Source organism: Heptranchias perlo, chromosome 32, assembly GCF_035084215.1.
Source record: "Heptranchias perlo isolate sHepPer1 chromosome 32, sHepPer1.hap1, whole genome shotgun sequence".
NCBI lineage: Eukaryota > Metazoa > Chordata > Chondrichthyes > Hexanchiformes > Hexanchidae > Heptranchias > Heptranchias perlo.
Genome location: NC_090356.1, coordinates 2,943,557 through 2,967,457, shown reverse-complemented (window position 1 = coordinate 2,967,457; position 23,901 = coordinate 2,943,557). Strand labels below are relative to the sequence as shown.

The following is a 23,901-nucleotide window of genomic DNA, read 5'->3' as shown; positions in this document are numbered from 1 at the left end:
ATCCAATAAATAGTGCAAATGTAAATCAAGTGCCACTGTAAAACAGCACCATCAGGATGTGAAAGCTAAAGTTCAAACACAAGATTTGAATTCAGTACTGAGGCTGACCAGGCTTGTGTCTAATCACCCGCATTCATCATCAACTTAGACCACATTCTGTATAATACCACTGGTGTCATTGCAGGAGTTAGATCAGGTGCAATATCCAGACAAGATATAGAATTTATGGATCCGAGCTCCCAATGACTAGTTTGAAGCGGTCAGATAGTAGATTGCTCGATATCACTCAGAAGTCTCTTGCTGGACATTTCAGCCATGGTAAAACAGCAAAGGAGACAACAACTTTCATTTATATAATGCCTTTAATGTAGAAAAACATCCCAAGTTGCCTAGACGGCTGAAGGCACAGTTGCCAATGGTGGGGCGAATGGAGTGGGAGATGCACAGAGGCCAGAGTTGGAGAAAAGGAGATCTCAGAAGGATGTGGGCTGGAAGAGATTACAGAAAGGATAGGGTGAGGCCATGAAGCGATTCCAACACAAGGATTAAAATTTTAAATTGGAGACACTGGAGGACCAGTAGCCAATGTAGGTCAGCGAGCACAGGGTACATGGGTGAGTGGGACTTTGGAAACGGGCAGCAGGGTTTTGAATGAGCTGAAGTTTATGGAGGGTGGAAGATTGGAGGCCGGATGGGAGAGCATTGAAATAGTCGAGTCTGGATGTGCTAAATGCAATGATGAGGGTTTTGGCAGGAGATGGGCTGAGGCAGGGCCAGAGATGGTCCATATTACACTGGTGGAAGTAGGCGGTCTTTGTGATTGAGAACATATGGGGTTCGAAGCTCAGCTCGGGGTCAAATAGGTCACCAAGGTTGCGAACAGTCGACTTCAACCTGAGACAATGGCCAGAAAGAGGGATAGAATCAGCGGCAGAGGCACAGAATTTGTGGCAGGGGGGCCAAAGACGATGGCTTCGGTCTTCCCAGTGTTTAACTAGAGGAAATTGCGCCTCATCCAGGTCTGGATGTCAGACAAGCAGGCTGACAACATGGAGGCAGTGGAGGGGTCAAGAGAGGTGGTGGAGAGGCAGAGCTGGATGACATCAGTGTACATGTGGAACCTGATGCCATGTCTTCGGATGGTGTTGCCGAGATGCAGCATGTAGATGAGGAATGAGGGGCGGGGGGGGGGGTGATGGAGGCAAGGATAGGTCCTTGGGGGCTCCAGAGGTAATGGTGCAGGGCGCGAAGAGAAGCCATTGCTGGAGAGGTTCTAGCTGCGATTGGATGGATAAGAGTGAAGCCAGGGGAGGACAGTCCCACACAGCTGGACAACACAGAAGAGGCATTGGAGGAGGATGGTGTAGTCAAAGGCTGCAGAGAGGTCGAGTAGGATGAAGAGGGATGGTGCACTACGGTCACAGTCACAGAGGATATAATTTGTGCCTCTGATTGGGCCGTTTCAGTGTTGTGGCAGGTCAGAAACCTAATTGGACAGATTCAGACATGGAGTTGTGAGAAAGACGGGCACGGATTTGGGAAGTAACAACAAGTTCAAGGACTCGAAAGGAAAGGGAGGCTGGAGATGGGGCACTAAAGAGAGAAAAACTAAAATGGAGGAGTGCACAGTGATGATGCTCAGGAACCCGAGCTGATTTTTCTTATCCCTGGCTCGCGTGCGCTGAGGCCACTTTTAGCATCCCTACCACCTTGGCTGACATTTTGTTTTAATATTCATTCTTGGGATATGGGCATCACTGGCAAGCCAGCATTTATTGCCATCCCTAGTTGCCCTCGAGAAGATGATGGTGGGTCGTCTTGAGCTGCTGCATTGTGGAGGTTTGATACAACTGAATGGCTTGCTGGGCCACTTCAGAGGGCAGTTATGAATCAACCATGTTGGTATGGGACTGGAGTCACATATGAGCCAGAATTGTAGAAAATTTACGGCACAGAAGGAGGCCATTCGGCCCATGCCAGCCGAAAATGAGCCACCCTGCCTAATCCCACTTTCCAGCACTTGGTCTGTAGCCTTGTAGGTCACGGCACTTCAGGTGCACATTCAGGTACTTTTTAGATGAGTTGATGGTTTCTGCCTCTACCACCCTTTCAGGTATTGAGGTCCAGACCCCTACCACCCCAGACCAGGTAAGGACTCCAGGTTTCCTTTCCTAAAGGACATTAGTGAACCGTTGGGTTTTTACGACAATCCAAAGCTTCATGGTTACTTTTACTGATACCAGCTTTTTATTCCCAGATTTTTAAAAAAATACTAAATTCAAACTTTCAAACTGCTATGGTGGGACTCAAATTCATGCCTCTGGATTTCTAATCCAGTAACATAACCACTACACTACCATACCCCAGGTAACTCAGCACAGGCCAAGGAATGAACCTGGGAATTTCTGGTCTATTTCACTCAGTAACACATGAAATGCATTTAGCACCAAGCCATCAAGGATGGTCTGTTAGCAGCTTTAAAAAAATATTTTGGATAAATGTTGTATGTTCATTATCAAGGTGAAGGATGTCAGTTTTGTAGAGTGGGAACTTCTGACAAATTTGTCAACCAGTGTCCGTATCACTAGATGTGACACAGCTTGTACAGCTTCCCTCACTTTCTTTTACTTCCACCTAGCAAGAGCTCAAATCCGCACTTGTCAGTTGTTTGAAACCAACTAACAACTTTCCTCTTGGGAGTGGGATGGGGGGGGGGGGCGGAAATGGGGTGGGGGGGGGGAGGGAGGGAGATAAGTGGAGTTTCTTTGGGATTGAGGGGACTTCTAGATGATACAACTGATCATGGAAGAAAATTGGGGGAATCTAGACACAATAAATAGTCTATATGACCAGTATATTCCAATGAATAGCTAGGAATTCATTCGGTCTACTGAAATATTATTTTAAGTGGTTCTGGCAGCATATAGAGTCCAATATTCAGGATCATTGGATTAATCCAGCTTGATTTAAGTGAGAAAATACATGTCTACGCTTTCCAAACTACTGCAAAATGTAAATGTAATACTCAACACGTAAATGGTTAATCCTTTTCCGGCTACCACCAGGAATACAGGGTCAATGCATACAGCTATAGACTGAGAATGAAAAAAAATTACTGGTACATAAAGAATAGTTATATGGACATGAACAAAACGTATGCCAAACAGACCACATTAATGGCACTTATCCATTGATAATAAAAGAGCGACTTGCAAAATCCCAGGGTATCAATCAATCGTTCAATTGCTCAATCTTTCACCATATATATTCAAGGACTCTCAAGTCCATTCTCTTCAATCCAGCAATTGATCTTCCTGCAATAGCTCCATAACCTTCAAATCGATAATAATCCTTGCTCTCATAAAACACATTACTACTACTGAAATACATTTACTACTTTCATGCATATACATTATTTCTTTTATATATTTCTTCTTGCCAATTTTTCCTCTCCCTCCTGAAGAGATAGATGCTTTGCTGGGGCATGGTTCATAGGATGCACTTTCCCGACAGTATCTTACCCAAGCTACCATTCATCGTATGGACAGTGACTTTTGGCAGACCATTCAACTGTGGAGGGCATCACAATTGAACTCAATCTAGTCATCACCCAATGTCCACATATGCATACTTCCAACATGGATTGCTGATAACAATCAGTCATGGGAAATTTATGGCCATAAAGGGACAAAACTCCACCTTAGTAGAATACATTGTGTATTTCACAGTAGAAGACTACGGTCCTTATAAAACAACTGAGCTATAATTGATCTGAGTATCTGCTAAAATCAATGCGTCTAATTGAGCCGAGCAAGGCACAGCAATTACATATTTTGGCCTTAAAAACAGACTATGTTGGACATAGTTATATTTGAGCATCAGAATAACACATTTCATGGTACAGGATTTAATTCTCTTGTCCTTATAAGGCAGTGCATCCTCCGACCTACCATAGGCAATGCCAAAGGAAAGCTACTAACATTATTCAAATGTTGTTTGTCGCCTGGAGCTCTGCCCCGATTCCCCTCCTGGTCGGTTCGGGATCACTGCCACCGAAGGTCCCCATATTTACTAAATCAATAAGGGTGCAACATTTCTTTCTTTTTGGAAAATAGAAATGGCATAAAGAGAAATCTTGCTGATTGCTCCTTTGTGTTGGTCCTCGCATCACCTCCCTACCCAAGAGGACAGGGCAGGCAACCAGATCTGCAATGATAGTCTGTAATCAACCATAGGAAATGTAAAAAAGTGGTCTAGCATGATGTTATTTAGACTTTCTAGTCTGCTACATGTCCCAACACTGAAGTTTGCTTCACTAAGTGATGCAGAGGTTCTATATTTTATGTCAGAGAGTAATGCTACATAATCATCAAACTCATTTTATGAAATTTGGGATGAGTTGTTCCATTTAAAAAAAACTTTCCTTCCCTTACTTACCACAATCGAGACTAGGCAAGCAGACAGACAACCTGCTCCCCAGTCTTCAAGTACAATTGATTTTGAGCTGACCACAATGGGTTGTGCAATGGTAACCCAGTTTCTTATACTTCCTCTTTGTGGGGAAGCAGATCACTGCTGCTCTCTGCTTTTTGCTATGGTGTAGCTAAGATCAGGAACTTGCATGATGGGTAATAACAAATCCATATTCTAGCATTCTGTCTGAAATACATTTACCATGATCACATATACTTCTCAGAATTTAAAGCCAGAGGCAAGAATTTGATACTAGGAGTGTTACAGTCGCTAGGTTTACTTAGAATACAAATATTGCTACCAATATGCTTTCAGAGAAAATCTCACTTAAACCAATGTGCTTTAACATTCTGCACTATGCTTCTTTTGTCACACTCTTAATTCATCACTTTAAATTTATCTCACCACCAATGACAGTCCCAACAACACCACCCCGACATCATACAAATGCTTTCTCCAGACACAACCTAAATTTGGAAAGACAAAATCTACAATTTCACTTATGCATATTTTTCATAGTTGAAGCAAGCACGGTGCGATAATTTCACACATTCACTTTTACACTTCATTGAAAACCTAGTGACAATACTGTTATTCCTAAAGACATGATTTATTCCTAAAGACAGTAACATTAATCCTATAAACTGAATGCAGCACTTACAGTGCAGTGTGAGCTTGTGGGTTGAGTTCTCAAAATGCTGATACTGCCTTCCTTTCCGTCCACAGTATTAGTCCTAAATAAAAAGAGAAACTATTTTATTTCTTGTCAGTCAGTTATTAAAATGCATGTAAACAATATTTGTGTTTCCTCTCATATGACTAAGATTATCCAGTGCATAACAACCAAATGGGGACTACAATGGTCCAAAATTAAATTCCATCCTGCGCCAGGTGAGATGATCTCAGTATAAGTCACAACAGGGACACCACAACTGTTATCAGAGTCTAGGTCTTAGGGAAAGGAACATCAACCAGGGTTTTTGCTCCTGATCCATATCCAATGGCTCCTGCTGGAAAGTGCCCATTAGTGAAAGATAGGCAAGGAAAAGATCAGGTTTCATTGCAATGCTCCTCCATGCAAATCAAATAGCTTGCTCTACTGAAGTAGCTGATTCCTTTCTGGGCTCACTGTCTAAGCTCACACATGAAGAATGCCTGTTTGAACAAGGCAGTAGAGAGGAGCCAGCACCTTCAAGGGAGCAGAGAAGAAAATCAGAGGAAAATATATAATAAAATCAAAGATAACTGGGCATCCCTGATAACACAGGATGTTTATCCAGTGAGTAGCTGAGCCATACAGACCTGAAAAGGGTTTGTCCCAGCTGTGCTGAGGCTGCAAATAGCTTCTTGGTTACGGGTAGTAAAAATCATACAGGGATCGCGTTCCTGGTCCTTACCCAGTGATCCTTATTTGAAGCGTACGTGAATATCGATCAGGTTGTGATTCACCTGCAGTCAAACAGTCCGTTGACACTCACTGTCTGGGCTCACAAATGAAAAATAGCCATTTGAGCAAGTAGCAACTGTGAAGCTGTACTCCAACAAGTAATCAACCAGCTCAGTAGAGATGGGGAGAAAACAGAGACAAAAATAGCTTTGTTTAAAAAATAACAAAAAATTCTGAAACTTGCCAGCAAAGCACAACGGTACAGCAACGTTTGGTGTCACAGAATGGTGGAGCACAAGTTCATGCCCAGGATCCACACTGCTGAATTCCTAATCTCAGCCACAGCAGTGATGAAATGCCAAGTACAGGCTAAGGTTGGGGGAAGGAAAACAGACATTGTAAACTGCCTTCATACACCTCCTAAGTGCTAATCAAGTAGCAACAGAGAGATAGGGAGGCATGCTTTCTTCTATTCATAGCATAAACATCCAATGTTTTTAAACTTCCAAATGCCAACTGGATCAGTTACTAAGTATTCTAACAATAAAAAGGGCTCTGATCATAAAGGTGTTAACCTCTCTTGTCAGTTCCAACTTCCAATTCTATTATTGGATCCTATTAATAATACAGTAACAAAAACCTCAGGCAAAGAGGCTGCAATAAAACTGCACACAGTTCAACATGCATCAGCATTTACGCTGCAGTCAAGATACAACCATTCAAGATTTAAAATTGTTAGATTAGTAAAGCAAGGACATAAAACAACATTTAATTTTAAATGCACTGGCATCATTGCAGCTTCTATCAGTTGCAAGGCTAAAAAACAGGGCTCGACAGACTGGATGTAGGGAGGATGTTTCCCCTGCTGGGGGGTCCAGAACAAGGGGTCACAGTCTCAGGATACGGGGTAGGACATTTAGGACTGAGATGAGGAGAAATTTCTTCACTTAGAGGGTAGTGAACCTGTGGAATTCTCTACCACAGAAGGCTGTGGAGATCAAGTCACTGAATATATTTAAGAAGGAGCTAGATAGATTTCTAGACACAAAAGGCATCAAGGGGGATGGGGAAGAGAGCGGGAATATGATATTGAGATAGAGGATCAGCCATGATCATATTGAATGATGCAGCAGGCTCGAAGGGCTGAATGGCATACTCCTGTTCCTATTTTCTATGTTTCTAAAAACTGCAGACTTCAGTTTCAGCACTGCTACCACAGCAACATTGAAAGCAAGTTCTTTTTTTTCCCCACTCACCCACCCAGCTGAAAATGTTCTGCTACTATGCGACATCCAAGACTGGGTTAGTCAATTAGTTACTATCAGCACACTAATATAATATTCATTATTCAATTTTTTTTAAAATTAGAAACATTAAACTATTGGCTTTTATCTTGTGACGGCAAAGCCCCATCTTTTTCCTCAGTTATGCTTCACTTTACCCACAACCAAAACAGTGGACAAGCACCCATTCCCAGGTCACTTGGTTATGCCAGCCTGAGACAGAGGTGTGTAAGAGCAGCCTACAGACTAGCACCTGGTTTCTGTTTGGCAGATTCCCACTACACCATGGCTAAAATTGGTAACACAGAGAAAAAGCCCCTCGGGCAGAATGTAAATTGACAAACGCATGTAACGCGATGTACTGAATCTGCAATCTATAATAACTGTAATGCAATGTGGCACCCTAGGGTGCCATGAACTGTATATACAATGTATGGCGCGTAACTGTATTGATTGTATCGGGACTTTTTGAATTGAACAGTATGTACCGTTGCAAAATGTATGACCTGTATTGTATTGTTTGAAGTGTGATTTGAATTATATTGTATGTACCTTTACAAATTTTAGGAATAAAGTATATTTTTGAAACAAAAAAAATCAGTGGAGGATTGTGAATGGAAGCCCAAATTCACTGCACAATACATTGGTATATCAGTAAACTGCATCATCGTGTTACTCATATTAAACCATTGTTGAAATGATATACAGTAGTTTCTTGGAAAGTACAATTAAATATTATGATCTTGGCTCTCACTGATCGCTCAGCTGGTTAAGGAAGTGAACAGCTGAGCCACATTGACCAGGATGGTGTCAGATTTGATCGCAGTCTGCTATTGAGTTATAGTCCAGCAATTTTATTTTAAATTCACAAGCTTTCGGAGGCTTCCTCCTTCGTCAGGTGAACGATGTGAAAACCTGACGAAGGAGGAAGCCTCCGAAAGCTTGTGAATTTAAAATAAAATTGCTGGACTATAACTTGGTGTTGTAAAATTGTTTACAATTGTCAACCCCAGTCCATCACCGGCATCTCCACATCATGCTATTGAGTTAGCAGTTGTCATCTGGGGCAGCAGTAGGAACACTGCAATTGGCCTCAGTGTCCTCTGGTCAGGAAGGAGAAAAATCAGTCCGATTCCCCATTTGTGGACTGCTATACACAATCCCATGCTGGAAAGTGCGTTCATGCAGGCATCAGGTGAAGGCAAGTTTGTGCTCATTCGTGACCACCCCTCCTCCGCCCGCCCGCCTAATGATTGAATAATGACACTGTGGATTGATTAGCTAAATAGTTACTTTACACTTGAGGGAAAAGGAAATTAACCTTGTAACAGTCAAAATTACACTGTAAACCCAAAACTATTACATAAAAATAATAGCAAATGCTGAAAATCTCAAAAACAGAGAAAATTATAGAAATGCACAGGTCAGTGAGCAGCTGCCACTAGGATTACATTAAAATGTGTAAAGTTTTCATACTATGTTCACTTAAACTGTGAAAAGCTCCAAACAGCACAATTACAGAATATTTTTTTAAATGGTGAGAAACTATTAAATGTTGGTGTCCAGAGAGACTTGGGTGTCCTGGTACAAGAAGCACAAAAAGTTAGCATGCAGGTACAGCAAACAATTAGGAAGGCAAATGCTTTGTTGGCCTTTATTGCAAGGGGTTGCTGTACAAGAGTAAGGAAGACTTACTACAACTGTACAGGGCTTTGGTGAGACCTCACCTGGAGTACAGTTTTGGGTCTCTATCTAAGGAAGGATATACTTGCCTTAAAGGCGGTGCAATGAAGCTTCACTAGATTAATTCCTATGAGGAGAGGTTGTCCTATGAGGAGAGGTTGTCCTATGAGGAGAGGTTGTCCTATGAGGAGAGGTTGTCCTATGAGGAGAGGTTGTCCTATGAGGAGAGGTTGTCCTATGAGGAGAGGTTGTCCTATGAGGAGAGGTTGTCCTATGAGGAGAGGTTGTCCTATGAGGAGAGGTTGTCCTATGAGGAGAGGTTGTCCTATGAGGAGAGGTTGTCCTATGAGGAGAGGTTGAGTAGAATGGGCCTATACCTCTTTGGAGTTCAGAAGAATGAGAGGTGATCTTATTGAAACATATAAGATTATGAGGGGGCTTGACAGGGTAGAGGCTGAGAGGTTGTTTCCCTTGACTGGAGAGTCTAGAAATAGAGGGCATAGTCGCAGGATAAGAGGTAGGCCATTTAAGACTGAGATGAGGATGCATTTCTTCACTCAGAGGGTTGTGAATCTTTGGAATTCTCTACCTCAGAGGGCTGTGGATGCTGAGTTTTGAATATATTCAAGGCTGAGACAGATAAATTTTTGGACTCCAGGGGAATCAAGGAATATGGGGATTGGGCAGAAAAGTGGAGTTGAGGTTGAAGATCAGTCATGATCTGATTGAATGGCGAGCTGGCTCAAGGGGCCGTATTGCCTACTGCTGCTCCTATTTCTTATGTTCTTACATAATATATCCTCCCAAAAATTATGTTGTATAGCTCAAAATGCTCTCTCCAAACACAACATTAGGGTTAAGTACTGTAGTGGTAGTTACAGGTCTGTCACTGATGGTAGAAGCATTTTGAGGGATGAACCAAGAGAACTATATAAGCATGTTGCACAACATTAAGGTGTATTGTCTTGAGCAATTTTACCTGATAGCACATGTAGTAAGCCTAGTGACCACACCAGTTTTAGGTGTGGCACTTCATCAGAACTGACAGAATCCTTGTTTATCAATTTCCACTGTAGGTGAACCTATAATGCACTCTTACTGAAATCCTTTTGGCTTTGTAGCATATCAATGCAATATTTAATAGGAGTTATTGACTACTTGTTACCAGAATTATTCCCCCCACTCCACCCTCCATCCACCATTAGCACCACTATTTGAAGAATGGACATATATCCAACATTTTACCTGGCATCGCTGTTCAAATTGATTTTACTATGTCCTTGGACTGCACACACTGATTGACTTGATTACCATAAGACCATAAGTGATAGGAGCAGGAGTAGGCCATTCGGCCCCTCGAGCCTGCTCCGCCTTTTAGTGAGATCATGGCTGATCTGAGTTTTACCTCAACTCCATTTTCCCACCCTTTCCCCTTATTCTTTGACTCCCTTGAATGTATTCAATGACTCAGCCTCCACAGCCTTTTGGGGTAAAGAATTCCAAAGATTCACGACCCTCTGGGAGAAGAAATTCCTCCTCATTTCCATCTTAAACAGGCAACCACTTATTCTGAGACTATGCCCCCGAATTTTAGATTCCCCCATGAGGGGTAACATCCTCTCAGCATCCACCCAATCGAGTCCACTCAGAATCTTGTATGTTTCAATAAGATCTCTCCTCATTCTTCTAAACTCCAATGAATATAGACCCAACCTGTTCAATCTTTCCTCATAAGACAACCCTTCCATACCCGGAATCAACCTAGTGAACCTTCTCTGAACTGCCTCCAATGCAAGTATGTCCTTCCTTAAATAAGGGCACCAGAACTGTACTCCAGGTGTGGTCTCACCAGCACCCTGTACAGTTGTAGCATTACTTCCCTGCTTTTATACTTCATCCCCCTAGAAATAAAGGCCAATAATCCGTTTGCCTTCCGGATTACCTGCTGCACCTGTACGTGGAAAAATAAAAAAGAAAAATATTATTTGAATGGAGAAATACTACAAAATGCTGCGGTACAGAGGGATCTGGGTGTCCTCGTTTCATGTACGAGGACACCCAGATCCCTCTGTACCGCAGCATTTTGTAGTATTTCTCCATTCAAATAATATTTTGCGTTTTATTTTTCCTCCCAAAGTGGATGACTTCACATTTTCCCACATTATATTCCATCTGCCAAATGTTTGCCCATTCGCTTAACCTGTCAATATCCCTTTGCAGATGCCCTCATCACAACTTGCTTTTCCACCTATCTTTGTATCATCAGCAAATATGGCCACAAGACACTCTGTTCCTTCATCCAAGTCATTGATACATATTGTAAATAGTTGAGGCCCCAGCACTGATCCCTGCGGCACCCCACTAGTTACAGAATGCCATTTTGAAAATGACCCTTTTATCCTGACTCTTTGTTTTCTGTTAGTTAGCCAATCCTCTCTCCATGCCAGTATATTACCCCCAACACCATGAGCTCTTATCTTGTGCAGTAATCTTTTATGTGGCACCTTACTGAATGCCTTTTGGAAATCCAAATATACTGCATCCATTGGTTCCCCTTTATCCACCCTGCCCGTTACTTCCTCAAAGAACTCTAAGAAATTTGTCAGACATGATTTCCCCTTCATAAAACCATGTTGACTCTCCTTGATTGTATTATGAGTCTTACAATACTGAGCACTTGATTTAGTCATCAGAGTAGAAAATAAAATTAAATGCAATACTCTGTTAATACTACACTCATGGCGAAAACAATTGTAAGTGCATCTACCCAGAACTGGCCACACATTTGCCCAAAGAGTTCCAAACAGGATGAATTTGGAAACATTTAAATGGAATGAAATTAGATTGGGAAACAACTTCGGAGGCTCATGCCAAACTAATGTAAAGTGAAATAACGCTGGAAGGAGGTCGGCAATAAAGATTATCGGGATACTCCTTGTGCATTACATGGTATACTCAGCTGCACAAACCAGGGAGGATTGGTTCATTTGGCTTCAGTGTCCTCATGACAAGAGAAAGAAAATGAGAAAAAATTAGATGGGTTCCTACTCTTGATCACTTTCTGCTGGAAGTGGGCATGTGTGGATGTTTGGTTGCGATAGGATCAAGCTCGCAGTAATGGCCCCAATAACCAACACCCTGCCAGCACTTACCACCCAGACCCACACATGGAGAATGATCACTTTGATGAGTTATCAGATAGTTACCACTGTTCATGAAATTGTATACCATGAAGAGGGACTCCCTTCCAAGTTAACGTTTTAAGTGTAACCCCCCCTCATCAGAACTACCAGTTCCAATTGGGGTTTATACCCGAAAAGCAAGTAGGTCATGCTTGACGATCCTGAATTAATTTTTTGAAGAGGTGTCTAAAGTAGTGGACAGGGGAATGTCTATGGATGTTGATTATATGAACTTCCAGAAGGCATTCGATAAAGTCCCTCATAAGAGACTGTTAGCTATAAAGTTGAAGCTCATGGAATTGAGGGCAAATTATTGGTCTGGTTAGGAAATTGGCCGAGCGGCATGAGAGAGAGTAGGGATAATGGGCAGGTACTCAAATTGGCAAGATGTGAATAGTGGTGTCCCACAGGGATCTGTGTTGGGACCTCAACTATTCACTGTATTTATTAACGACTTAGATGACTGGATAGAGAGCCATGTATTCAAGTTCGCCGAGGACACCAAGGTAGGCAGCATTATAAGCAGTGCAGAGGGAAGCATAAAATTAAAGAGAGATATTAATAGATTAAGTGAATGGGCAAAACAGTGACAAATGGCTTTCAATATAGGTTGATTTCAATTTAAGTGTGAGGTCATCCACTTTGGACCTAGAAAGGATAGATCAGAGTACTTTCTAAATGGTGAAAAGCTCGAAACAGTGGCGGTCCAAAGAGACTTAGGGGTCCATGTACATGGATCATTAAAACGTCAAGGACAGATACAGAAAATAATCAAAAAGGCTAATTAAATGCTGGCCTTTATATCTAGAATAAAAGGGGGGTAGAAGTTATGCTACAGCTATACAAAGCCCTGGTTAGATCACACCTGTGTTCAGTTCTGCCCACCACACCTTAGGAAGAATATATTGGCCTTGGAGGGAGTGCAGCACAGATTTACTAGCATGATACCTGGACTCCAAGAGTTAAATTCCAAAGAGAGATTACACAAACTAGGGTTGTATTCCCTGGAATTTAGAAGATTATGGGGTGATTTCATCGAAGTTTTCGAGATATAAAGGGAAACTGATAGGGTAGTTAGAGAGAAACTATTTCTGCGGGTTGGGGAGTCTAGGACTAGCGGAGCAGGCACGAGGGGCTGAATGGCCTACTCCTGTTCCTATGTTCCTACTAGGGGACATAGCCTAAAAATTAGAGCTAGGACACACTTCTACACGCAAAGGGTAGTAAAAGTTTGGAACTTTTCCGCAAACAGCAGTTGATGTTAGCTCAATTGTTAATTTTAAATCTGAGATTGATCGATTTTTGTTAACCAAAAGGTATTAAGGGATATGGGGCTAAGGCGGATATATGGAGTTAGGTCACAGGTCAGCCATGATCTCACTGAATGGTGGAACAGGCTTGAGGGGCTAAATGGCCTCCTCCTGTTCCTAAATGTGAATATGTCTCTTCTCTCCACAAATGCTGACTGCCTTGCTGAGGGTTTCCAACATTTTCTGCTTTTGTTTCAGACTTCCACCAACTACAGTTTTTTTATTTTTGTTTATAGTGCAGCCAAGCATCCTGTTACTATGTTTTTGTTAAATTCCATCACAAGCCAAATGCCAGAAGGTGATGAACAGCACGAGTTGACCTGATTCTTCTAGCCAACTGCTGGTAGGTAATCGAGTAGTTTGAGGTCTTTAATTTTGCTTACCAGTTAAGTTGTTCTTCGCCTCTGATTGTCAGTTACTTGTTTATGTATGGGGGTTTGTATCGGGGAAGTTTCTCTCTATCTACCCTATCAACTCTTTTAATCATCTTAAACACCTCAGTCAGATCACCCCTTAACCATCCATACTCAAAGGAATACAAGCCCAGCCTATGTAACGTATTCTCATAATTTAACCCTTTTAGCCCAGTTATCATTCTGGTGAATCTGCACTGCACCTCCTCCAAAGCCAATACATCCTTCCTGAGGTGCGGTTCCCAGAACTGACTGCAGTACTCCAGATGTGGTGTAACCAGAGCTTTGCACAACTGAAGCATGACCCCTTTGTATTCCAGCCCCCTTGAGATAAAGACTAACATTCCATTAGCCTTTTTAATTATTTGCATTTATATAGCGCCTTTCACAACTTCAGGACGTCCCAAAGCGCTTGACAGTCAATAAAGTACTTCTGAAGTGTAATGTAGGGAAATGTTGTAATGCTGCTCAAAGCATAATAAAGCAGCCAAGATAAAACAGCCCAGCAATAACTCTCTCTCCAATGAGCAAGTACCTGCCCTCCATACCACATTTCCTTTTTATTTTATTTCATAGAATTTAAAGATACATACTGTTCAAAGTAAATATCACAATTCAAAACCTGTACAAATCAAACCAAAAACGTTACAGATGGTACACAAAGCGATTTCATTATTACAATTCAAACACAGTATTTCTTATGACTCATGGTGTACAATATAAGATGAGGTGGCCTTTCCCCATAGTGCCTTTGCATGGGTCACACTTCGCCTCAGTGCATCCCGCAGCACGTACTCCTGGACCTTGGAGTGTGCCAGTCGGCAACACTGGTTCGTGGACAGCTCCATCAGCTGGAAGACCAGCAGGTTTCGGGCGGACCAAAGGGCCTCCTTCACCGAGTTGATGGACTTCCAGCCGCAGGTGATATCCGTCTCGGTGCGCGTCCCAGGGAACAGTCCGTAGAGCACAGCATCCTGTGTTACCAAACTGTTTGGGATGAACCGGGGCAGATACCAACGCATCTCTCTCCACACCCTCTGCGCAAAGGGGCAGTCCATCAGGGGGTGGAAGACAGTCTCCTCCCCGCCACAGCCTCGAGGGCAACTCGTGGTGACGCTGAGGTTCCGTGCGTGTTGGAAGGACTGCAGTGGGAGGGCCTTTCTCACCACCATCCAGGCTACATCCTGGTGCCTGTTGGTCAGTTCCGGCGACAAGGCGTTCTGCCAAATGGCATCGGCCATCTGGTCGGGGAAGGAACAGATTGAGTCCACCCTCTCCGTTCCTTGCAGGACTCTTGGAACGTTTCGTGTCAACCACTCTCTGATGGCCTTGTGGTCGAAGGGGTTCCTCCTCAGGAACCTCTCCACCTTGGATAGGTGGGGGGGGGGGTGGTAACGGTCTAGCTGGACGGGACGTCCTGGGCCTGCTCAACCAGCATGGCCAGACCCAGCCTACTTAGCATGTTGGACAGGTAGAAACCCATTCCACGTTTCCCTACAGCTGACATTGGGAAACTAGTGGAGTGTGAAAATTAAACCTAGATCCCTCTCTTGTGGCACCACACATGGGACCCTCTTTATAGTAATAAATCCACACCATCATGTTTAAAGAAACACTGGAAAACTAATGCAACACATTAACATATTAACTTAACTTTATTTATGTTGATAAATGTAACCTCTCGCACTATTTGCAGGGCCGTAGTTATTCCTCAATGAAAGCAAAACTCATACTTAGGCTACAGGACACTAGACAATAGGAGCACTAGACAACAAAATTCGCCAGACTACAGTAAAAATCACCAGTCCACAAACAGTATGTACATAGTATAGTTTTGGTCTCCACCAATAGCAAAGGATATCAAGACATTGAAGAATTGGAACAGTAAAGCAACCAGGATGATACCTAGTCTTAATTATCAGAATAGGCCGCAAGAGTTATGTCTATTTAAGAGACGTGCAGGCTTAGATGGAGGTTTTCGAGATGAAGGGATTGAATATAGTCTGGTTGGATAGTTTGAGGTAGATAGGGATGGTTGGACTAATGGACATGCATTGAACATCCTTAGGCGAAGAGTTAGGTTAGATCACAAGTATTTATTTTTGCAGTGTCACTGCTCTCTGGAACATGCCACTAAATCATGCAACGGCTATGGATTCACCTTTTAAAAGTGAACTTGACAAGTTCCTGATAGAAAAAGTGCATTTTCAGTAATAGGAAATAAATTGCCAATTAGCTGGAACTATGGACAATTGCAGTCTCCTGGAGTTTTGCTTGATCGTCTTAGGGAATGGGAGAGAAATTTCCTAGAGCTTTTCCTGAATTGGTCATAGTTTTTTTTTCATTTCCTTGGACACTGCATGGTTATGGGGTGGGTCAATTGTGTACGAGGTACATCATGTTTTAATGGGACACGCCTGATGGTCTTCCCCTGCCATATATTTGTTTGATCGTACATACATTAACTTATACAGAGGCAACAATTTACTCGTCATGGTGGTTTGTAAAAAGGCCTGCACAAGAAACTTTGCGTGCTGACCAGTCTAGAGTAGTAAGTTTTAACATTAGAAAGCACTGCACCTCTTCCTGAGTAGCGAGACTCCAAGGGTGTGCAAAAGGCCTAGAGAGTCCAGCTTCAGAGGGAATTAAGCCTTGAGGTGCAGTTGTCTTAAAACTATATTGAGGAGTTAAATCATAAAATTGTTGTTTGATTTTATTAAACTTTTAAGAGAAAACAGTTTAATATGGGGAACACAACTAAACCTATGATGTGCAGTACCTGTTTGTCATGGGAGGGGCTGAATGCTTTGCGTATCTGAGATAACAACATGTGTGAGAAGCATCTCCAGTTGCTTGCTCTTAAGCTCAGTTTCTGAACTTGGAGTAGCTGTGAACATTCCATCACATACAGTTTCTGGAATGCACATTTCAGAAGGTGGGCACCCTGCAGGCAGAGCAAATTAGTGAATAGAAGTGGATGATCATGCATCAGGGTGCAAAGGGGAGACAGTGGTCAATGAGTTGGTAAATAGAAGACATAAATTTAAGATCATGACCAAAAGAACAAAAAGGACAGGTTAGGAGTTCTTTTCTTACATAGATATATTTGTATATATATCTATGTCTGTCTATGGCCACGCAAATCAGTGATGAAGCAAAATCGCTAACAGCTTTTTAAAAAAAGCAAATAAATATTTGGAAAAGCAACATTTTAAAACGGAATGGGGAAAGGAGCTATACGTAGTGGTTAAGGTACTAGACTAGCAACCCACAGCTCATGATTTCAAATCCCACCATGACAAGTTATGAAATTGAATTCAATAAATCTAGCATCAGGAAAATTGCATTGAAGTTGCTGGATTGTCGTAAAAACCCAAATGGTTCACTAATGTCCTTCAGGGAAGGGAAAGCATCATCCCTACCCAGTCTGGTCTACACGCGACTTCAGCCTCACACTATGTGGTTGACCCTTAATGCTCTCAAGCCAATTGGGATGGGCAATAAAAGCAGCCTTGCCAACATCACCCGCATCTCAAGAACAAATAAAGTAAATGGACAGCCTTTCAGAGAGCTGGCAGAGGCAAAATGGACCAAATAGTTTCCTTCTGTGCAGTAAAACTATATGATTCTATGTCGAAATCTCATGATCTAATTATACTAGTCGCAGATTAGCTGGTCAATATTATTTGAGCCTAAAAATAATAGTTTACAACTTACTACTACTACTAAAATACTGTATAGAATCATAGAATGATTACAGCACAGAAGGAGGCCATTTGGCCCATTGAGCCCATGCAGGCTCTTTGTAAGAGCGATCCAATTAGTCCCATTTCCCCAATTTTTCCCCCATAACCCTGAAAATGTTTTCCCTTCAAGTATTTATCTAATTCTTTTACGAAAGCCACGATTGAATCTGCTTCCACCACCCTTTCAGGCAGCACGTTCCAGATCATAACTACCCGCTGCGTAAAGAAGTTTTTCCTCATGTCGCCTTTGGTTCTTTTGCCAATCACCTTAAATCTGTGACCTCTGGTTCTCAACCCTCCGCCAACGGGAACAGTTTCTCTTTATTTACTTTATCTAAACCCTTCATGATTTTGAAGAGTTCTATCAAATCTCCTCTCAACCTTCTCTGCTCTAAGGAGAACAACTCCAGCTTCTCCAGTCTAGTGGAAGAACATCTAGGAGCCTCTAGTGACACAAACTGGTTTTGAAATACTACTGTTGCATCAGAAAACAATGAAAGTATTCTCCCATGGCAGAGAGGAGCGAGGCCAATAAAGGAGGTGGGAGCAGAGCGAGGAGCGGCAGCAGCAGAGAGGAGTGAAGCCTATAAGTACAGTTTTGGTCTCCTTATCTAAGGAAGGATATACTTACCTTAGAGGCGGTGCAACGAAGGTTCACTAGATTAATTCCTGGGATGAGTGGGTTGTACTATGAAGAGAGGTGGAGTAGAATGGGCCTATACTCTCTGGAGTTTAGAAGAATGAGAGATGATCTCATTAAAACATATAAGATTATGAAGCGGCTTGACAGGATAGAAGCAGAGAGGTTGTTTCCCCTGGCTAGAAAGTCTAGAACTAGGGTGCATAGACACAGGATAAAGGTGGAAAGGCTTTGGGGAGTGATCAGGGGCAGGAAGATGCGATTGCGAGTCAGGCAGGTAAGGGGACCCAAGATGCAATGATGCTACCTATATGGATGAGAGCAATGACTGCAGGGAGAATGGATAAACCATCTAGAAATATAAAAACAGATTGTAAGAACTTCTACAAGAATGTAAAAAGGAAGAGAGTAGCGAAAGTAAACGTGGGTCCCTTAGAGGGACCTGGAGTACTGTGTACAGTTTTGATCTCCTTACCTAAGGAAGGATATATTTGCCTTAGAGGGGATGCAACAAAGGTTCACTAGATTGATTCCTGGGTTGAGAGGGTTGTCCTATGAGGAGAGATTGAGTAGAATGGACCTATACTCTCTGGAGTTTAGAAGATGATGTGGAGATGCCGGTGATGGACTGGGGTTGACAATTGTAAACAATTTTACAACACCAAGTTATAGTCCAGCAATTTTATTTTAAATTCACAAGCTTTCGGAGATTTTCTCCTTCCTCAGGTAAATGTTTCAAGATCTCCTTGAAGCCTACGCATTTATACATATTGAATAATACATGGTGTTTACAGACTGCCTCTGCAACTGCCCGTTGCCAAGGCAATCACCGTGTTCAGACAGAGAGGTGTCATCTGCAGAACCCCCGAATACAATGAGAGATGCTCTCATTGAAACATATAAGATTCTAAGAAGGCTTGACAGGGTAGATGCTGAGATGATGTTTCCCTAGGCTGGACAGTCTAGAACTAGGGGACATAGTCTCAAGATTAGGGGTTGGACATTTAGGACTGGGATGAGGAGGAATTTCTTCACTCAGAGGATTGTGAATCTTTGGAATTCTCTATTCCAGGGTTGTGGATGCTCAGTTGTTGAGTATATTCAAGAGTGAGATCAATAGATTTTTGGACTCTAGGGGAATCAAGGGATATGGCGGGAAAGTGGAGTTGAGGTCGAAGATCAGCCATGATCTTGTTGAAAGGTGGAGCAGACGCGAGGGACCATATGGCCTACTCCTGCTCCTATTTCTTACGTTCTTATGTTCTTCTGGTCCAATTACATCACTGGCAATAGGATTGGAGCCCCTTACAAAGAAGAATATGTAGGCAGCAGTCACAACAACAACTTTCATACGTATAGCAAGCCTCAAGCAGAAGAACATCCTAGGGTGCAGGAAAAAGCAGACACTAAGATGGGACAGCAAATTAAGGGAAGTGGCCAAAAGCACAGTCCAAGAGATTTTCGAGACTTATGCGAGAATTGTGAGGTAGAATAGTTCAGCAAAGTATTCCCGAAGTGTAATAACTGAAGGATTAACCACCTTTGGAAGAGGCGAAAGATCAGCAAACCAGACTCAAAGGAGCAATGGATGCTAGCTCGAATGTACAGTTAGAGAACATCACTCCGGTAGGGAAGGATGACAGTGCAGAGAGATTTGAAGGCAAGACCAAGGACTAAAAACTGATATGCTGAGACAGGGAGCCAGTTGAACTTGGCAACAATGGAGGTAAATGCGAATGTGCGATATAGTCCCAAAGGTGAATTTAATACTTAATGTTCAATTGAAAATATGGTCCATTTATAAGGTTATGTACTTCTGTAATCACTAACAAAATCATTATGTTCAATTTAATTCATTCTTTTGTCTTCATTTTAGATCCTTTGAGGACCTAAAAAATATAGGTCCCCTCACATCTTTTAACCTTCCCTCCCCCAATTTTCTTTTCCATCTTGCCTGAAGTTGGAATACAGTTCCATGGTATGAAGTTGACAATCCAGCACCATTCCATGGCCAAAATGGCTCTTCTTCACGTGTAGGCCTAGAATGAGTGTTGACAAGCAATTCCTCCACAGAGAACATCACAGTTGAGCCTCATCCTGTCCTCACCCAATGTCCGTATTTGTGCACTTCCATCAGGGTCACTGGATACACACAGAGACAGGAACCCCTAACCAATTTTCCTTTTCCTAATCCAAAAGGTTCTGAAGCCAACTATAACACCCCTACCATCACAAACCAGTAACTGTACTTAGAATCTTCCTGGTACGTATTGCTTCAGCTATTCCTGCCTTAACTAACTGAGCCACAAGAACACCTTATAAACCTTTAAATCCACCCATACCAAAATTAAAAGAAAATGTTCTGAATGCATGTGTAACAATCGTCAATCTGTGAAATCGTTCTTGTGCACATTGATCAAGGTCAATTAATAAGCTCATATGCATTTATCCTGAAAAAATATATTTTTGCATTCCCAGATTCAAATGTGCAAGCTGAACACACAATACAGATTCCATCATAATAAATGAATAGCCATTAAATATTCATTTAAAATCGACTTAAGATCTTTCTTAATTACCAAGCCTCTGACCCTTGAGTTTTTACACATGGGATCTCTCAATCATTAAAGCATTTATTTGTTTTACTTAAACTCTCATTATTTTGAAAATCATCATCTGGGAATTCCAGCCCAAAAAATCTTTAACCTTGATGTTTGGTTCTACAGAAGTCCCGGAGTACAATGTATTGAGCTTTTATAATTTTTTGATGATACTTTTAAAATAAAACTAAATTAATTGTTTAATTTATTTTATAAAATAAAGGAATTTGGAAGTCAGTAATCTGGCCACTCACTCCATGCAGCTGATAAAAGCCCAGCATCTCCGCATCTTAAAGATATAAATCCCCTCAGAATTGCTTTAACCCGATTACCTCCCAAATAAATTTTAAAAATTAACGCCAAAATATAAACATTAATCTGAATGCCTGTCAGATTTGAGATAAAGATGGCTCATCATTCACCGGCGCGTATCACAATGCTTTAAAATCTTTGCAGGCTGGTTCTATCACTTATAACAGTATTTTTATATGTAGTTACTGGTTTTAGCATTAAATGATAGAATGTTTAATTTTAATTTTGTTTTGATTTCCTGTCAGATTTGAGATAAAGCGACGCCTGGTTTATTCTTCACCAGTGCCTAAAAAAATTCACCCGAATTCAGTCATCTCCAATTGTATTTTTACTTTTACTTGCTGATCCTGCGGTTAAATTAAGCTGAATGTTTATATTTTATTTTATTTTATAATCGCCTCGCTCCCTTCGGACACCCACCTCGCTCGCGCTCTCTCCTCTTGTTTTTGCCGCCTCTGCTGGCACCAGCACGCGCCGACCCACAACCTAACCTGCTGCTCGCCTCCGAGGAAGTCCCGCCTCCCCCGGACCACAGCCATTGGCTCGTTTCCGCGCAGCGGAGAGGCGGTGGGCTTGCCTATTGGACCAGGTGCATTGTCAATCAATGCTCGCTGGACGGGGCGGGGGTAGTTTGGTGCCGCGGGAGAGGGGGGTAGCTGAGGGGGGATTCGTGGCAGGGCGTTTCTTTCAAAAGAACAACAGGTGTTTGGTAACCCCCCCCCCCCCCCTCAGCCACCCCCACATCCATCCTCCATTGCCAGGTTAGTCCTCTAAATGTAAAAGTCACTTTATAAAGAAAAATATGTTTTTAAAATGTAGAGAAGAGCAATTCCCACCATTATTGACAACTCCGAGAGCTGGCAACTTCAGCCATCATGAAAAACATTGGCCCAGAATTTGCTGGGAAAATAATGGCGAGTTTAATGGCGCTCACCGTTATTAGTGTGTAAATAACCCAGCAATTTGTGGCGGGGAAGAAATACCCCATGAGTTGCAAGTCGCGACAATTTGCGTCGACTCCACTGTGAGCCTCACGAAAATGGGATCTCACTGTCAAGCTCTCCATGAGCTTCAAGAAATTCCTGCATTTGTGCATTATTAACCAATTAAACTCGCCACAGAAAGTTAGGACTGGTACTTAACAACATAAAGACCCTTTCAATGACATGATTCATGTTCCTGCAATGCCACTCAGTTTCTCCAGTCGAGAGAGGAACAATTGAAGCTGTGGACTCTCCAGCTCTGGCCTCTTGTCCATCCTCTGCCCCACCATTGACAGCTGTGCCTTCATCCTTCTAGGCCCTACACTCTGGAATTCACTCCCTAATCCTCTCTGTCTCTCACTCCTCCTTTAAGAACCTGCTTAAAACCCACTTCTTTGACCAAACTTTCAGTCACCCCTCCAGATATCTCTTTTGGCTAGGCATCAATTTTGTGTCTGAATATGTTTCTGTGAAGCACATTAGGACATTTTTCTACATTAATGGTGCTATATAAATGCAAGTTGTTGTTCTTCTTCATCATCTTCTTTCCCACCCCCAATGGATAAATGGATACAACTATAATCATGGGTGACTTTAATCGACATACAGATTGGTCAAACCAAATTAGCAATAATACAGTGAGGGAGGAATTCCTGGTGTGTGTACGTGATGGCTTTCTAGACCAATACATTGAGGAACCAACTAGAGAACAGGCGATCCTAGACTAGGTATTGTGCAATGAGAAAGGATTAACAATCTTGTTGTTCGGGCTCCCTTAGGGAAGAGCGACCATAACATGATAGAATTCCTCATTAAGATGGAGAGTGAAGTAGTTGAATCTGAATCTAGGGTCCTGAATCTAAATAAAGGAAATTACAAAAGTATGAGGTGCAAGTTGGCTATGATAGATTGGGGAACTTTACTAAAAGGGATGACGGTGGATAGGCAATGGCTAATATTTAAGGAACGTCTGCAGGAATTACAACAATTATTCATTCCTGTCTGGCGCAAAAATAAAACAGGAAAGGTGGCTCAACCAGGGCTTATAAAAGAAATTAGGGATAGTATTAGATCCAAAGAGGAGACATATAAAATTGCCAGAAAAAGCGGCAAGCCTGAGGATTGGGAGCAGTTCAGAATTCAGCAAAGGAGGACAAAGAGATTGATTAAGAGGGGAAAATAGAGTATGAGAGTAAACTAGCAGGGAACATAAAAACTGACTGTAAAAGCTTCTATAAATATGTCAAGAGAAAAAGATTAGTGAAGACAAATGTAGGTCCCTTACAGTCAGAAATGGGGGAAATTATAATGGGGAACAACGAAATGGCAGAACAATTAAACACATACTTTGGTTCTGTCTTCACAAAGGATGACACAAATAACCTCCCAGAAATGTTAGGGAACCAAGGGTCGAGTGAGAGGGGGGAACTGAAGGAAACCAGTATTAGTAAAAAAAAGTGCTAGGGAAATTAATGGGGCTAAAGGCTGACAAATCCCCAGGGCCTGATAATCTACATCCCAGAGTACTAAAGGAAGTGGCCCTGGAAATATTGGATGCATTGGTGATCATCTTCCAAAATTCTATAGACTCTGGAACAGTTCCTACAGATTGGAGGGTGGCAAATGTAACCCCACTATTTAAAAAAGGAGGGAGAAAAAAAAACAGGGAATTACAGACCAGTTAGCCTAACATCAGTAGTGGGGAAAATGCTAGTCTATTATAAAAGATGTGATAACAGAACACTTGGAGGGCATTAACGGGATTGGACAAAGTCAGCATGGGTTTATGAAAGGGAAATCATGCTTAACAAATCTACTGGAGTTTTTTGAGGATGTAACTAGTAGGATAGGAGAGAACCAGTGGATGTGATGTATTTGGATTTTCAGAA

General features: G+C 42.1%; 1 protein-coding gene across 3 annotated transcripts in view; it reads right to left on the bottom strand.

The window, feature by feature from the left end:
• kcnab2a (potassium voltage-gated channel subfamily A regulatory beta subunit 2a) overlaps positions 1-21,531 on the bottom strand; it is a 274,196-nt gene extending 252,665 nt beyond the window's left edge. For all 3 annotated transcript variants that reach the window (XM_067970202.1, XM_067970204.1, XM_067970206.1), the window contains exons 1-2: positions 21,450-21,531; positions 5,135-5,207 (exon numbers count right to left, since the gene is read on the bottom strand). The gene's annotated coding sequence lies outside the window, so the exon portion shown is untranslated. The remainder of the gene's footprint in view (positions 1-5,134; positions 5,208-21,449) is intronic.
• Positions 21,532-23,901: the final 2,370 nt, after the last annotated feature.